This window comes from Corapipo altera, unplaced genomic scaffold (genome assembly GCF_003945725.1).
Source record: "Corapipo altera isolate COAL_440 unplaced genomic scaffold, ASM394572v1 66, whole genome shotgun sequence".
Taxonomy (NCBI): domain Eukaryota; kingdom Metazoa; phylum Chordata; class Aves; order Passeriformes; family Pipridae; genus Corapipo; species Corapipo altera.
This window is the reverse complement of record NW_020884924.1, coordinates 3,524,538-3,540,700: the sequence shown is the minus strand read 5'-3', so window position 1 is coordinate 3,540,700 and position 16,163 is coordinate 3,524,538. Positions and strand designations below refer to the sequence as shown.

The 16,163-nt window shown below is 35.9% G+C and overlaps 1 long non-coding RNA gene across 1 annotated transcript; it reads left to right on the top strand.

Moving 5' to 3' along the window:
* Positions 1 to 278: 278 nt before the first annotated feature.
* On the top strand, positions 279 to 15,383 carry LOC113953846. The gene is made up of 4 exons (XR_003530038.1): positions 279 to 475; positions 7,228 to 7,275; positions 11,304 to 11,359; positions 13,115 to 15,383. It is a non-coding gene; the product is annotated as an uncharacterized LOC113953846 (long non-coding RNA).
* The last annotated feature ends 780 nt before the right edge of the window (positions 15,384 to 16,163 follow it).

Sequence of the window (16,163 nt, the reverse complement as noted above, 5' to 3'; positions counted from 1 at the left end):
TGCTCTACTCCTCTCATCTGGCTACTTTGCTGCTGTGCCCTTGTCAGTGAGATCACTGCTCTGCCTTCCTTTCTGCCACCCTTAGCTCCTAGTTTGTTTTCCCTTACAGATTAGAAAGCTTTCAGTGTTCCCTGATGTTAACTCCTGTATTATGTCTTAATAATTTAAAATCCTGAACAGAGAACACTCCTGCAATTGCATATTTTATGTGCATGCACAGTAATGAAATGTTTGATTCTTTCTCTGAAGAAGTATCCTTTGCCTCTTCCCGGATTACAGACATCTAAAATACATGGCATGGAAGATTAAGCCTTTGACTTTTATAAGTATTACATGTATGAATACATACAAAAGATATAGATTGTGAGAGAGAAATTCATGATCAATAAGGAAGGCTTCAGCGTATAAGTGGAGATCTTGCATATAGAGGAAAGTTAAGCACAGAAGAATGGATTTTTCAATGTCCACTGCAGAGGTAAGAATAAAATCCAGATTTCATGGATGTCAGTCAAAGTCTGTGGCCATCATAGAGTCCAGTCCTACCTGTGATCTGTTTATTGCTCAGTTATATAGGCAGAATAATACCTTTTCAGGATTGGCAAAAATAGTTGACATTCTGAAGTACAAAAGATGAGGAAAGAAAACCAGTGTATTTCAGCTAACATGACTCCGCTGCTGAAGTAAAGCCAGTTGGAGGTAAGAAAAACCATGCTGAAGACAGGGATGAGACAATGATTGATAGCCTTGTTCGAGAGACAGATGAGATCAGTCTGAAAATTTCTGGCACAAATTGTGTTTCCTGCTGTTCAGGCAACTTAATTTCATTTAAGTCCTTTTATGCCAGCTGGGTGTATCTTATTCTCTTCCCCCTCCATGTGCTGTAGTTTCATTCTTTTTTCCTACATAACATCTCTACTTTTAGTAAAAAAATATAATTAAAAGACAGTTATTCACTTAATACATCTAGCTGACATTGCTTTAGTTTTCCCTTTTGTGTGCTCAGTAATGAAAGTACAGCTTTATATGCTCTTTATTATGGTTCTACCTGGAGTTCCATGTTTCAGACATATGATAGCGTCAGTTTATTGACACTGACCTGTGAAATATTTCCTGTCCTGTTATCTGTCGTTCTCTAGCTTTCAGGGTCTGCATTCCTTGTGACTCTGAAGTTATATATCAGGTAGCAGTGGGACTGCTGCCCCCCATGTGCTGTACAGTAATGCATCAAGTATGCCATCATTAAGATAAATTATGTCCTTTTGTGAACATTTGAGTCTGTATTTTTCAGTAGAAAAAAGCAGTTGTGCTTGAACTAGAATTTAGGATGGCACTTAAATGTTAGAAATAAATTGATTATTTAGCATTGTTTTTGCAAGGGATTTGAGAGGATTCAAGTTTGTTTTTTGCATAATGTGGTATTTCTGTTGTAATACTGAAGCAGAAATAAAATTACAGAAAAAGAAATAAGAAAAATACTAGAAAATAGTAACAATTTTTATATTTTTTTATAGTTCAGATTTTAACTGTAAAGTTACAACATACTGGTAAATCTGCAAAATTCTATCGAATCTGCTATGTTTTGCTAAATGTCACTGGCCCTATATCTGAGCTGCAGAATATAAGTGCTGAAATTATTTTGCAGTGGCAATGGTAGGAAAAAAAAATGAAGAAAATTCATGCTGTCACCTATTTTTTAAACATGCAGATTTTTATTGATGATTTACACTCTGAATATGTAATGACATTACATGTCTCTGAGTAGGAAAGGACTAAAAAGATCCTTGCAGGTTACATTTCTATGATATACTGAGTGTATGAAATATGAACAACTGCTTTTCATAGAATCATAGAATCATAGAATCAACCAGGTTGGAAGGGACCTCTGAGATAATCAAGTCCAACCCTTGATCCACTACCACCATGGTTACTAGATCACTGCACTAAGTGCCACATCCAGTCTCATTTTAAAAACCTCCAGGGACAGAGAATCCACCGCTTCCCTGGGCAGCCCATTCCAATGCCGGATTACCCTCTCTGTAAAAAATTTCTTCCTAATATCCAACCTAAACCTCCCCTGGCAGAGCTTAAGACCATACCCTCTTGTCTTACTGATAGCTGTCTGGGATAAGAGACCAACCCCCACCTGTCTACAACCTTCTTTTCAGGGAGTTGTACAGATGAGGTCTCCCTTAAGTCTCCTCTTCTCCAGGCTAAACAACTCCAGTTCCCTCAGCCTCTCCTCATAGGACTTGTACTCGAGTCCCTTCACCAGCCTTGTTGCTCTTCTCTGGACCTGCTCCAGTACCTCAATATCCTTCCTGAACTGAGGGACCCACAACAGGACAAAGCACTCAAGCTGTGGCCTCACCAGCACTGAGTACAGGGGAAGAATCACTTCCCTGGTCCTGTTGGCCACACTGTTCCTGATTCAGGCCAGGATACCATTGGCCTTCTTGGCCACCTGGGTACACTGCTGGCTCATGTTCAGCTTCCTGTCAATCCAAATTCCCAGGTCCCTCTCTGTCTGACTGCTCTCCAGCCACTCTGTCCCCAGCCTGTAGCGCTGTGTGGGGTTGTTGTGGCCAAAGTGTAGGACCCTGCACTTGGTCTTGTTGAACTTCATTGTGCTGGAATCAGCCCAACTCTCCAGTCTGTCCAGGTCCCCCTGCAGAGCCCTCCTGCCTTCCAGCTGATCAACACTCCCCCCAACTTAGTGTCATCTGCAAATTTACTAATGATATACTCAATCCCCTCATCTAAATCATCAATAAAGATATTAAACAGAACTAGGCCCAACACTGATCCCTGGGGGACACCACTAATGACCGGCTGCCAACTGGATGCAACACCATTCACCACCACTCTCTGGGCCTGACCATCCAGTCCATTCTCAACCCTGTCCAAGCTGTGGACTGCCAGTTTTTTCAGGAGTGTGCTGTGGGAGGCAGTGTCAAAGGCTTTGCTGAAGTCTAGGTAGACCACATCCACAGCCTTCCCCTCATCCACCAGGCGGGTCACCTGATCATGAAAGGAGATCAGGTTGGTCAGACAGGACCTGCCCTTCCTAAACCCATGTTGACTGGGTCTGATCTCTTGTCCATCCTGTAGCTACTGTGTCATTGCACTTAGGATGATCTGCTCCATAACCTTGTCAGGCACTGAGGTCAGGTTGACAGGCCTGTAGCTTCCTGGGTCCTCCTTGCAGTACTTTTTGTGGATGGGCGTGATATTTGCCACCTTCCAATCATCTGAGACCTCCCCAGTGAGCCAGGACTGTTGGTAGATGATGCAGAGCGGCTTGGCGAGCTCTTCTGCCAGCTCCCTCATCACCCTTGGGTGGATCCCATCTGGTCCCATAGACTTGTGGAGACCCAAGTGTCTCAGCAGGTCACTGTTTCGTCATGGATTACAGAGGGGTTGTTCAGCTTCTTATCTCTGTCTACAAACTCCAGAAGCCAGCTGTCCTCAGGGCAACCTATCTTACTGTTGAAAACCGAGGTAAAGAAGGTGTTAAATACCTCAGCCTTTTCCTCATCTTTGATAACTATATTCCCACCCATGTCCAATAAAGAATGGAGGTTTTTCTTGTCACTCCTTTTGCTATTGATGGATCTGTAGAAGGACTTTTTGTTATCCTTCACAGAAGTGGTAAGATTAAGTTCAAGTTGTGCCTTCGTCTCTCTAATTTTCTTTCTACATGACCTAACTATATTCCTAAACTCTTCCTGAGTACCATACTTTTGAAAGTATACTAAAGAAATTTACAAACCCAAAGTCATATCTTCACTTCTTGGTGAGGGGCATAAGTGGCCACAAAAATGAGCAGGAGAAGTCTAGTCACTTACACTTACCTCTGTCTATGGGTATTTTGGCAAGGGAGGAAAGGGAAACAGGGAATGAGAGGAATGAATGCTTTCATTCCTTTTACTTCTCTCTACTCCTTAGGCCAGCAGCATGGCTTACTTATTCATTAGTATCTCAAATAATGGAAGGAGTAAGGGATAAGTGTGATCAAATGAACAGGATCTCTAATCCACAGGTGACTACACATGATCAGGGCTTGCACGTGACTGCATTCCTGTCATAGCTGTTATGTGCTTTCATTGCCTTTTCACCTACAGTTAGAGCATACTCTAGAAGGAAGACAAGCTTCTGCTGAAGTTTTGGTACAAATGGAAAGTTAGAGCAATTTCAAAGTTAAAAATTCTCACTACAGAACATTATAGGGTTATTGGAAAAACACATTATGGAAGTAATACAAAAAAATCCCTGCTCCTTTCTCAGAGAACAATAAATAACACATGATTCAATAGGCTAGTCCTTTATTATATTATGAATCTGCGAGACATATTAGTTTTCCAGCGCACATTAAAGTCTGTGTGTGATGTTTGTATTATGAAAGTCTGTCTGAAAAACCTCTGAGTTACAAAGTCACAGTGCTAACTTTGATGGTTATCTCTAGATGTTCTAAAATACATTTTATCCCACCTCAACCCCACTTTCCCAGATTTTCTTTAAATTTCCTAATATTTTACTTACTTCCTTTTAGATGAATTCTTTTCCCTGTCCTTGCTAGCTTTTATTTTTTAACTGGAGGAATAAATTGAGATTTTTGTCAGAATCGAGGCACTCATTAAAGATTTCAACAGGTGTGTATTTTACCATCTCTAGAATAAAACTAGTGTTTATGTACTTCCTGTTCTAAGATTTCTGATTTACTCTATCATGTACATAATAGCCACAGTAACATTTTGAAAACTTTGCTTATCTACCTAAAAGTTGAAATTAGTTAACTGAGAGGGCAAGAACTGATGCTTGTTGGACTCCTCAGAGAAGGAGGAGTCCCCACTTTCAATTCATTTTTCCAAATTAAGTTACATGAGAGGTGAACTTTTCATTTCCATGATAGATTTCTGCTGATGTGATACAGTAACAGACATATAAGTGGACTTGTCAAAGGGATCCTCTTATACTTCAAGAAATTCTGAGATGCAGTATCAGGAAGATCTATTTGATGATGCATTTAATGATAATTTTAGAAATATATTTCATGTTTGAAATAAATAAAAACATATTTCTAGGAAAACTGCATTTTTGTACGGACCATTGTATTATATACAGTAATAATTTTCATTTCCAAAGTAATGATCATACATTGACAAGTATCAGTGTCCAAGAACAATTCTGTTTTTGTACAAGATATTATCTACTAAGAAAAATGTGTAAAAGCAGAACCAAGGGAATTCTTTTCCTTAGATATAAAAATTGTTAGAGGGACAGAACAAAAGGCTATAGAATTTTCCCATGTTCTGCCAGCTGCCACATTAAGAGAAATGAACCAGAGATTCTATGAAATACTGCCAAAAAGTAAAACTTAATTGGGTATAAAAACTCAAGCAAATATTATTATCTCTGATATGCTGAACAGTCTCAAAGAACAATGACTACTACTTATACAATCAAAAGAAAATTGAATGGAAGAACTGCAAAAATAGTTGTTTTCTCATATGATAACTTACTCTTGATGAATTTAAAGAGCGTTACAAATTTAGTACAGTTTTCAAAGTGGAAATGTTACAAAGAAGGGAAGGTACTGTTTATTCTGAAGCAAAAGAAAAGTAAAAATCTGACATTGCAGTAAAGTTATATGCCTGGAAGATAGTGAAGGCAGCTGAATACTAAACTATAACAGAGAGAGAAGGAGAAAACAAAAGTTTATCAGAAATGTTTAAGTGTGTTGTCCAAAAAAGAAGCTGGAGACATCATTACTACGTCACTGTGCAATCTTTGTGCCTTCTCACGTCAGCTGCTTATAAATGGAGACTGGCAGATGGTGGATAGAGATGTTGACATAATTTTTCTCTTCCATCTATTACCATGGAAAGAAAATCACACAATATGACTTTTACTTAAGTTAAACCTATGTCTGTCTACTTATGAAGCTCCAAATGCATGTAAACTGTGCCTAGGTGTACAGATCTCTTCATAGTGAGAAAGTAGAAAGCTAAGTATCACCTCACACCAGTAGGTCTCAAATAAAGTGACTCTGGACAATTAGTAAGAGCAAGTCAAGGGCTAAATGATGGGAAGGTTCTATTATTCACTAAATAACTATCTGTTACTATGAAGTTCTATAAAAATTTATAAAAGACTTGAGGTACCACAGGTTATTCGCAAGCAACTATTTACAAGAGTATGCAGTGACAGTACTGGGGAATGGCTTCAAACTGAAAGAGAGTAGGTTTAGATTAGATTTTAGGAAGAAAGTCTTTACTGTGGGTGTGTTGAGGCACTGGAACAGGTTACCCAGAGAAGTTGTGAATGTTCCCAACCCTGGAAGTGTTGAAGACCATGTTGGATAGAACTCTGAGTAATATGGTCTTGTCAAAATATCCCTGCCCACAGCAGGAGAGTTGGAACTTTAAGGTCCATTCCATTCCAACCCAAGACATTCTATAATTCTGTGATTCTGTGATTCTGTTACAGAGGTGTTCTTGCATTGCATTTGTGGGCCAATAAGAAAAATATAAAATGTTTTAAATTCTACAGTTTGCACATTTTACTTTTACAGTCTGCAGAAAACTCATAGGAAATGGTAGAAAATAGCCAATACATAAACAAAACTAAAGAGCACCACATGTCAAATGTGGCTGATTAGCAAATGAACAGTTGCCTTGGTCTGTTTATACTTCTCTGTGTGAGGGATATTTAGCATTTGTAACAATACTTTCTCAGTCCTAGAAACTTACAAGCAGCTTTCTGTAAATTAGTAAATAAATTTAGGAAAAGATTTTCTGCCTTTTAACATTAAACTAAATCCAGGCATGTTATATATGAGGATTGGAAGCTACACCCATAGAAGTAAATTAAATGTTCCTGAGACCATTTGTTAGCACTGAGGACAATTGGCATAAGACACTATACACACATGCCATTAACATGGAAAACAGATGGCTGAATGCAAATTATCTGCTAAGGACAGTCACCTTGCCATACTGACTCCAGAGTGGTGCTGGTTTGGGAGAGTGTTAGCTTGTTAGGCTGTAGGACAGATTTAAGAGCTTCTCAATGAACACAGTGAAGTTCCAATATTGGGATCTGTTTATTTCCTAGTTCAGGCAGGTGCAGAGCTCTTCTCCCCACCAGCGTCTCTTCTTTCAACTGTCATTAAGGGAGAAAGAGCAAGCACTTATTCTTACAATGTATCTAATGCAGTGTCTTTCACAGGCTGATGATGCCGTTCCATTTCCAGAATGGAAATCTGCCCCTCAACAAGTAAAATTTACAGCAGAATCCAGAAGATTTTTTTTAAATGACCTGAGTCATTGTAAGACCTCCTAAAACTTACAGTGCTAATCCTAAAATTACTAAATCCTTCTATAGGGTCTGATCTATCAAAGCACTTAAGCAGGGACATAAACTCCAGAAAAAAAAAAATTAAAAGAGTATTCTCATTCATTTTAAAAAAAAAAGGGTCCTTTTGGATGAGGGTCTGGAAGGTATATGCTTAGATGAACAGAGTAAGGTTTGCAGTGGCATTCTTAATTTAAACTTTCATTTATGGGAGAGAATAATAATTTTAGCAAGCTTTTAACATGTTTTTTCCTACTAAGTTATAAATTATGCAGCATATAAAGTCCTGATTCTGTTAGACAGAAAGTAACTGAATAAATAACTTATATCTTTCTTCAGTTCTGAGCATTCATGTAGCATAAACTGTCTAATCATAATAATTCTTTTACCCTCTTTGAAGTCATTGATAAAATATTCCTGCAAGATTTAGAAGAGGAAAAATATAAGGTTTTAATTTTTCAGCAGAGAAGACATTAATTTTCTCTAGGTACAATAATTGTAAAAATACAATTCTGTTACATCTTTAATACAAGGTAAGAAAGCAGAAAGTGGATTTTGTCCCTTAGCAAAGAACCTACTAATAATGAAATTACTGTCTTCTTGCAGGTATCAATTTGCTGTTTATTAATGCCAACACATGTTTTCAGACTTACATGATGTACCATACCACAAGGGAGTTAATATGATTATAATTTGAATTTCTGCTGAAACTCATCATATTATATTACATGAAATGCAGGTGAAAAGCTTTATGTAGTCAGGTGACATGAGAAAATAACAGCATCATCTACCCAAATCTTTTTACTTTGAAAAATTCATTAATTCATACCTGACACCTAAAAGAATGATCTCCATTTGGTGTGTGAAGAAACCTTCTCCCTCCTGCCTTCCTCCAGAATCTTCCAATACACTATTGTGTTTCTATTGCTAGCTGTAGAAAGGTTTGTGAGAGATGAAGACAGCATGTAAAGGCACGATACCCCCTTTCCCTAAGCCCTCCAGTTCCAAGGGGAGCAAAGAGATTGTGGTGGGCCTTCTGTGGTAAAAGTACAGGAAAGTTGAAGGTTTCCAATACATACCTTAGAGAATTTCATGTGTCATAGGTTTTCCATCAGGGTCTATCAGTTACCCATTCTAAATTTTGACTCTATGTGCGAGGAGAATTCAATAATGTATAGAAGTTTGTCAATGGAACCAGCTCCACTCCTTTACATTCTCTTCACACTGCCAGGTCACAGATGAAAGAAATCATATTAATAGAGTTTCAGAGATATTCATTGGTATCTCTTTTCTAAGGCAGAAGGATCTGCTAAGACATTCATATTCTCCAGAGCTCAGTATGATTCCATGAGGCTAGGGTAGACATGAGCAAAATAGAAAGAAAATTCTGGACTTCTATGTCTAGAAAAAGACATGTAGAGTAATGGGCACAAGAGGAGAAACATTGTGTATAAGAAATATTTAGAAACTTCATATTGAGTCTATACAAGTAAAAAACCCCAACTTTTATTATTGTTCTTTTCAAATTAGTCTTTACAAATGTCTTTAGAATATTTTTCTTCACAGTATTTTAGTATTCATATATAATTCATCAGCTACATCAATTTCTTTTAGTTTCATGGCTCACTCTTTACTTTTCTGAGCTCAAACCATCAGATAGCAGAAACCTGCATCAGAGATGAGGCTTTTTGATAGACTTAGGCTCCAGTGCCATGAGGTACCCATTTTTCTGGAGCATTTAGAGTTTTGAAATCAAATAAGCTGAAGTTTCCCTGAAACATTTCTCAGAAAAAACTTGTTGTTTATAATGGAAAATACATCTCTGTATGTCCTCTGCAGTGCATTTTAGACTTTCCAAAAAAATTCTTTAGCAGAAGAAATTTAACTATTTAATGGAATGATATTTTGATATTGTATACATTATAATTGAACAAGGAGAGCACAGAAATAGTTTTAGAAACCATATTAACCACATGTGAATGTAAAAGAAAACCCATTTTATTTTAACCACATTCCTTCTTGATGTGAAAACAGTACAAGTTACAACTTCTGTGGTCAGAAGTATGCACTCTTAAGTTCTTGAAAAAGGAATGTACAGTCATGCTCTTCCTTACAAAACTGCAGATAGAAAAATTCTTTCTTATAACATATGAAGCAGTTCTAGATTACAAAAAAACCCCAAAACCAAAAAAAACCCAAAAAAACCCCAACAACAACCCAAAAAACTACTTGGAATGGAGAAGATAGAACTTCTAGGAGTCAGGTTTGTTCATTTGTAGAAGATGTCCTACTACATATATGTTATGATTTTAACCATTTTTAATGCTATGTGATCTACATTACTTCCCTTATAGTAGTGACAAGCTAGATTATTTATTATCTTTACTCTGACAGCAAAGACAGATTGGTTAACTTCATCTCATTTCATATTTTATGTGAAATGTGAATTTCACATTTATATTTTATGCCGCATTTCCAATACATTTGGCTTTACACTTTGGATAAAATGAACTACAAAATCCCACAGCAACTCAGAGATATTTTTTACAGAAATACATATACTCTTTTTTTCATAAGTTTTACTAAAGAAAAAAAAATTCAGATTAGTACTGATCCCTTGAGATGTCACCATTTTTATTTGCAATTCTAGTTTTATTCAGAACTAGACTTTTCTTTTATTATTACAACACCAACATATTTTTATTTTCCTTTTATAAAAGCTGCTTAGAGTCACAGTAATGTACTGACTGCAGTTGCTGAAGATGCTGCAGTATCTCTCTCTAAATCAGAGTTACTAACACTGATTTGTTCCAACTTCTTCCACAATCTGTCAAGTTCTTTAATAGCACACACATTAAATATTTTGAGCTATTTTACTAAGCTGTTATGGAAAAAAAAAAAAAAAATCCCAAACCCTGGCATATTCTCTAAATTTTGCAGCTCTTGTGTAAGAAAATGGAGAAGTTCTGGTAGGGAAAGTAGAGAAAGACCGCACAACTAATCTAACACTCCAAAACCTGAAATTGTTTAGATAAACAGAACAGAACACACAAAAGTAAATGTACAAAAGATAGATGAAAAGTTACTCAACTTGTTTTAAAATACTACTTATTTTAAAAGAATACTGCATCAGTAAAGTAACTCCTGCCTTTAACAATACTTGTGTAAAGGAACCGTATTTCAGAAAGCATCGGCATATCAGTAAATGTATACAGATGGTCCTTCTATTTAGCATCAATTCTTTCACTGACTCCCCAAACACCCTGAGGAAACTGCATTTAGCAAGATTTCCTCAGATATCTTTAGCAAGAGGTACACTACCCATAAGTATCAGAATCACAGTCCTCTCTTTGATATCATATTTTGATCACATCCCGTAATCTGACCTGTCACAGGCACCAGCCAAGTGGAAATGACAGTGAATGACAGTAACAGACCAAATAAGATGGTTACCAGGAGTGCAGAGACCCAGGGACCTCAATCAACTGAACCACAAATCCATTAAATGATTTAATTTTGTGTATCCAACTGTGGGGCAATGTTTACAGCAAGAGAATGAAATATATACATAAAAAATAAAATGATGTATAGAAACAAACAGATTGAGAAATAAAAGTACTCTGAGGAGAAGGTAATCTTACATGATTGATTGTTCCTTTTTTTTGGAAGATGTTGCAAGCTTTACATGCACATAGAATAAACTATTCTATAATACTACTTTAGATTTTAGAAAATGATTCACTAATGAAATCAGTTTTGACTGGTAATGCAGAAAGGTAAAAAGACACCATGTTCCATGAAAATAGGCTAGTCAACTTCATTTTTGTTTCAAGTCTTTTTCCAATCACTTTCATTTTCTGGCTGGCTCTGCAGTGGTTGAAATGCAGAAAGAACATATTTTAATTTGAATTAAAGGTACAGTTTTATTCATGTATACGTATTTGTTCCAGGCTAACCTTGCATCTCAAATGAAACCTTGAAAGAAGAACTGGTGTAAACAAATATGGTGTGTTATCCTACATATGCTTTTAGGTATGTAGAACTTCAAATTTTCTTTTCATCCTCTCTATCAATGGCTGGTCTGGCTCACATTATACTAATAATTTCAAATGCATTTAAATGCAGTTTAAAAAACATGAAGTCCCAGGATATGCCTACGCTGTGCTTCCTGAGTATCTCATAAGGAGGTGAGGTAAAGATCTGTTGTCTCCCCCTTTACTCTGTCAATAACATGGTTTAGATATGTGATGAATTTGGGCATTAACTCATGGCAAAGTAAGCTGTTAAGTATCAATTATGATTAGACACTATTCATTCAACCACATAATCTGCATGTAGCTGAGAAAATCCCCCCCATAGAACATACATAAGAATTAGAAAAGATATTTTACTCTTTTGGTTGGGTTTTATGTTTGTTTGTTTTTTGTCTTGGTGGGGTATGCTTTGCGTGTGTTTGTTTGTTTTTAATGTATAGTATCTGCCTAGGAAGCAAGATTTTTACTTTAACTAATAACAGTCAGATGTGCCTAGTTGAAAAGAGTCAGTATGTTACTCCTTTATAATTCTTTTGATTATAGGAAAACCCAGGTCATATACACCTGTAGTGTAGCTGTAATGCAACCAATAGGACTCTATAGAGTGCTCCAGACAACAGAATATTTTAAGGTTAGAGACACCAATTAGGTGATGTTTGAATAAAGCTTCTGTAAAACTATAAAACTGTGTAATCACACGTGCTTTTGCTAATAAGCATCACCTTCAATCCAGTGTAAACTCGAAACTATGTTAGAACATTAAATTCACTAGTTAGAATAAAAAAGGTAGGGGATTTTGTCCAAGAATCTCTGCCTTCAGGCAAGAAACTTGCAGGGAATGGATTTATTTCTACCAGTTCTTTCTTTTAAACCATTTCATTCTATGGGAAGGTTTCAATTTTTACTGAGCAACTAAGAGAACCCAAAAGCCATACCCCTATAGGAAAAATAGCATTTTGTTTTGAATTGATCAAACTCACAACTGTTAGTAGAAGAGCTCTGTCAGACTTTACCTTTTGAAAGACATTGCATGTCACTGATATGTCAAATAGCATTCTGTGCTGCATTTTCATAATGCAGTATCATTTTCATCAATTTCAAAATCTTTTAACTAAGTCAAAAGATAAATTTTCTAATAGATACATTTCTAATGTTTTGAATGCAGGGTAAAAACAACCTTCTGGGTACGTTTTACTGGATTCAAGAAGGTGCTGCATGAATATTAGTCTATGTTCATTTGGAGGCTTCACATGAGCACCAGAATATGCTTTGAGGAGTAAAGATGCAAAATATAGTACATAGTTGCTTGTAATTGAACGACATTTATTTGCTCTTTTTTATGCAGCCATGGCCTTTTCCTCAACCCTTTACTGCAATTCCAGCAATACTAAAAGGCAACTGAGCCTTGAACAATTCTCACAGTGCTGTGGGTGCATCACACAGTTCTGTAACTTGAAATGGGACATGAAGATCACAGACAGGAAGCATGCTGGGTTTTAGCTCGATCATTGGTATAACCTCTTGTGTTAACACAAAGAAAAGAATGTGGGAGCATATGGGATTTTTTTTTTTCCTCATGTATTCTAGCTGTTCAGTGTAGCTGAATATACTGCCTCATGCATATTTTTAATTTATCTGAGTATATGCAGCTGCACACAGATATTCATTATTTTATCCTCACTGAAATCTTTCTCTTGCTTAAAGGGAAGCTTTGTATTTTTTTCTAGGGGAAGGAAAAAAAAAAGAAGGAAAAACTACCAAGATAAACTGAGATTTTTTTACAAAATAATTTTATGGAAATTTGTTACTCATTTCTCAAAGAAAATATAGAAATATTAATTATGATGGCTAATTCATGAAAAGCTGACAAAACCGCTCAGTCTTATAGCAGAAGAACTCCAACTACTGCTGTTTTAGTTGCTTCTAGTTTGTTGCAAATACTGCCCTATTTCATCAAGCCATGTGGAGTGTATCATTAGATGCAGAAACACTTCTGTTCAGAGACTTTTCTTATGCAATACCAGATTTGTCTGTGTGTTTTCCTATTTGTGGAACTATAAATTGTGTCCTCAGAATGACCATTTACACTTTGATGCATACTAATCAATGTAAACATGTAATTTTATAATTAATTCTGAACTAATTAACGGTAATTAGGTATGTCTGTCAAAAATATCAGCAGTCATTTAGAATGTATTACTTGTCAGTCAAATATGTTTTAAATAATTTTTAATACAAATTCTGGCTCCAGTTAACAGAACAGTAGAAGCTTTCTACCATTTTCATGGATGTTATTCTAATATGCAAGGAAGGGACTATATGCATATTTATGTAAGAATATTTCCAACTGTGTTTCTAATATTATAGCAGCTCGAATAAAGAAAAGTACATTATCCTCATGTAGCTAAATCATAAAGAGTTGAACTAGAAATATAGTAGCCAGTGAGGGAAACAGAGATATCACCCACTTTATTAATGCCTAAATCAGAATTAGAAAAGAGAATGTCATTTTCCCTTCTTTTTTACAACTCTTAATGATACTACTGGTTCTGTGTCTCATAAATCATTGGCTAATAGTATCTAAAAATTAGACTTTTTGTAGCTGGTATAAATTTTCAGGTCCAAAGTGAGCAATGGAGTTGTATGTGGGTTGGGTTTCAAAGCATATTTTTCCAAACTATTATAGATATCAGGTTCAGAATTTGATCCATTCCATACTGAAGTTTGAGATGAAGCTCCATTAGAATTATGAATAAATGAGAAATACATCAGGAAATGACTAAGCATGTACGGTTATTCTAGATTTGTACTGGTTCTTGTATTCCTGCATAGATAGATACTGTCAGCTAATATTCTGACTACACATCAATAATATAACAAATAAATAAATACAATCAACTTTTTTGAAGAAAGGAATTCTAAGGAAGTGAATACATTTCCAAGGAGCAGTAGCACAGATATGGGACAGGAGGCCATAGAAACCTTTCTAGCATGAAGTGACTTAATGACAGTCACCCACCATTCCCTTTCATTGATTTCTTTCAATAAGATTCTGTGAACAAAGAAGAGATTAAGAAGCAGTTCCTGGGTCCAGAATCCATGCTCTAAATGGGATAGAAATGGAATGGGTTGAAGATGAGTCAAATTTAAGGTAAAAACATTGCTATTTCATGGTTGCAACAGCAAATTTTGCATAGTTACAAACACTTAAGTGTAGAGCTGGTAAAATCAAAAGAAGTAAATCCCAAGAAACAGATTAAGTCTCTCACCATATTGGGCTTTTTGAAAGTGAACCTATGGCCAACTCTGTAGGTAAGACCACATTTTATTCTCCAGCACCAGCAAATTATTTTGTACTTGAGAATGCACTTTTCTCAGGATGTCTCCCCTCCCATATTCATTTCAGCATTTTTTATGAAATGAGAATTATCTGGTTGCTGACCGTTAAGTCATTAATGAACATTAGGTTAGTAGATAAATCAGGAAGACAATCCCCTTTCAGAGAAGATAAAACAGTGACTTCACGGGTAAACAGATTTTCAAGGCTTCTTCCTAAGATCATGACAGGGTGATATTACCTGTCAAAGTAGAATTATGATTTTTTTGTCTGTTTTTTATTATCTTTTCCTGTAAAAAGGGAATCTCTTGGGTTATGGTTCTGTCTCTGAGGAGACTACAACACTCTAGAGATTTAGATGGAGTTAAATGTTTTGTTGCTAGGTTTATCATAAACCACAAGAGCAAATCCTCTAATTTCAACGCTGATGTGAAATGTCAGTGCTTCTCTTCAGGAATCTGTTATCAGAAACATGTCCATAAAAATGTGAAATCAGATCCTGAAAGCTGAACATTACCTTGGAATATAATTGGAAAAAACTGTAGAGATTCTGGGAGAAAGATATTTTCAGAAGTAAAAAATACATTTTATTGAAACATTTAAATATTTTTTGCTGCAGATTCATGCTAAAAGACGGACTCTTTGAAAGGACATTCTTAAACCCCTTCTTCATTCTTTTTCCAAGTTTTGAATGAAATCTTTGTTTGAATATTAACACAAATTAAAAGAAATATATCAGAGAAGAATAAATAAATAAACAATAAAAAAAATAAAAACAGCTTCTCATGACGTACAGTCCTCTAGGAAAAAAAAAAGTAAAATAGAAAAAAAAATGTGTCAACCTGCCTTTTTTTTTAAACCTACTTCATGAACTTACTTGAAAAGCAATAATAAATCCTTAGAAAATAAGTCAGTACAGCAATGTGAACAAAAAAGAAGCCAGGACACATACAGGTTATCATAAGATGTTAGGTTTTTCATTAATTTCTTTCACACAAAATACCTGGAGTTTAGAGCTTGCAAATGATAATATCTTAGGGCTTTAACTTACATCTACTTAGCACAGAGTTGTCGTAGTTTAAGATGGTGCTCAGTGAATGGATTGTTATAATTTTTCTCCCTTTTCTATATCCTCATGGTGATAAAAAGGGTAAGTGAAACACATGTTCAAAGAAGTATGTGAACTAGAGAGGGTCATCTTAAGCTACCAATCTCCTTGGTCAAAAAAGAGAGGAGCATTAATTAACACTACCTTGCAGGAGCACTTATCTTCAGTACAGAACATTTTCCTAGTGCATTTTCTGAGTTCTGCTTCATTTCTTGCTATTGATTAAAGAAAAATAGGTCTACATCTTCGAGCTAAAAATTATAATGTAATCAGCTAATAAATGTAGTGCCTATGAGTTTTTAACAGAACAACTGAATATCTAAACAATTGT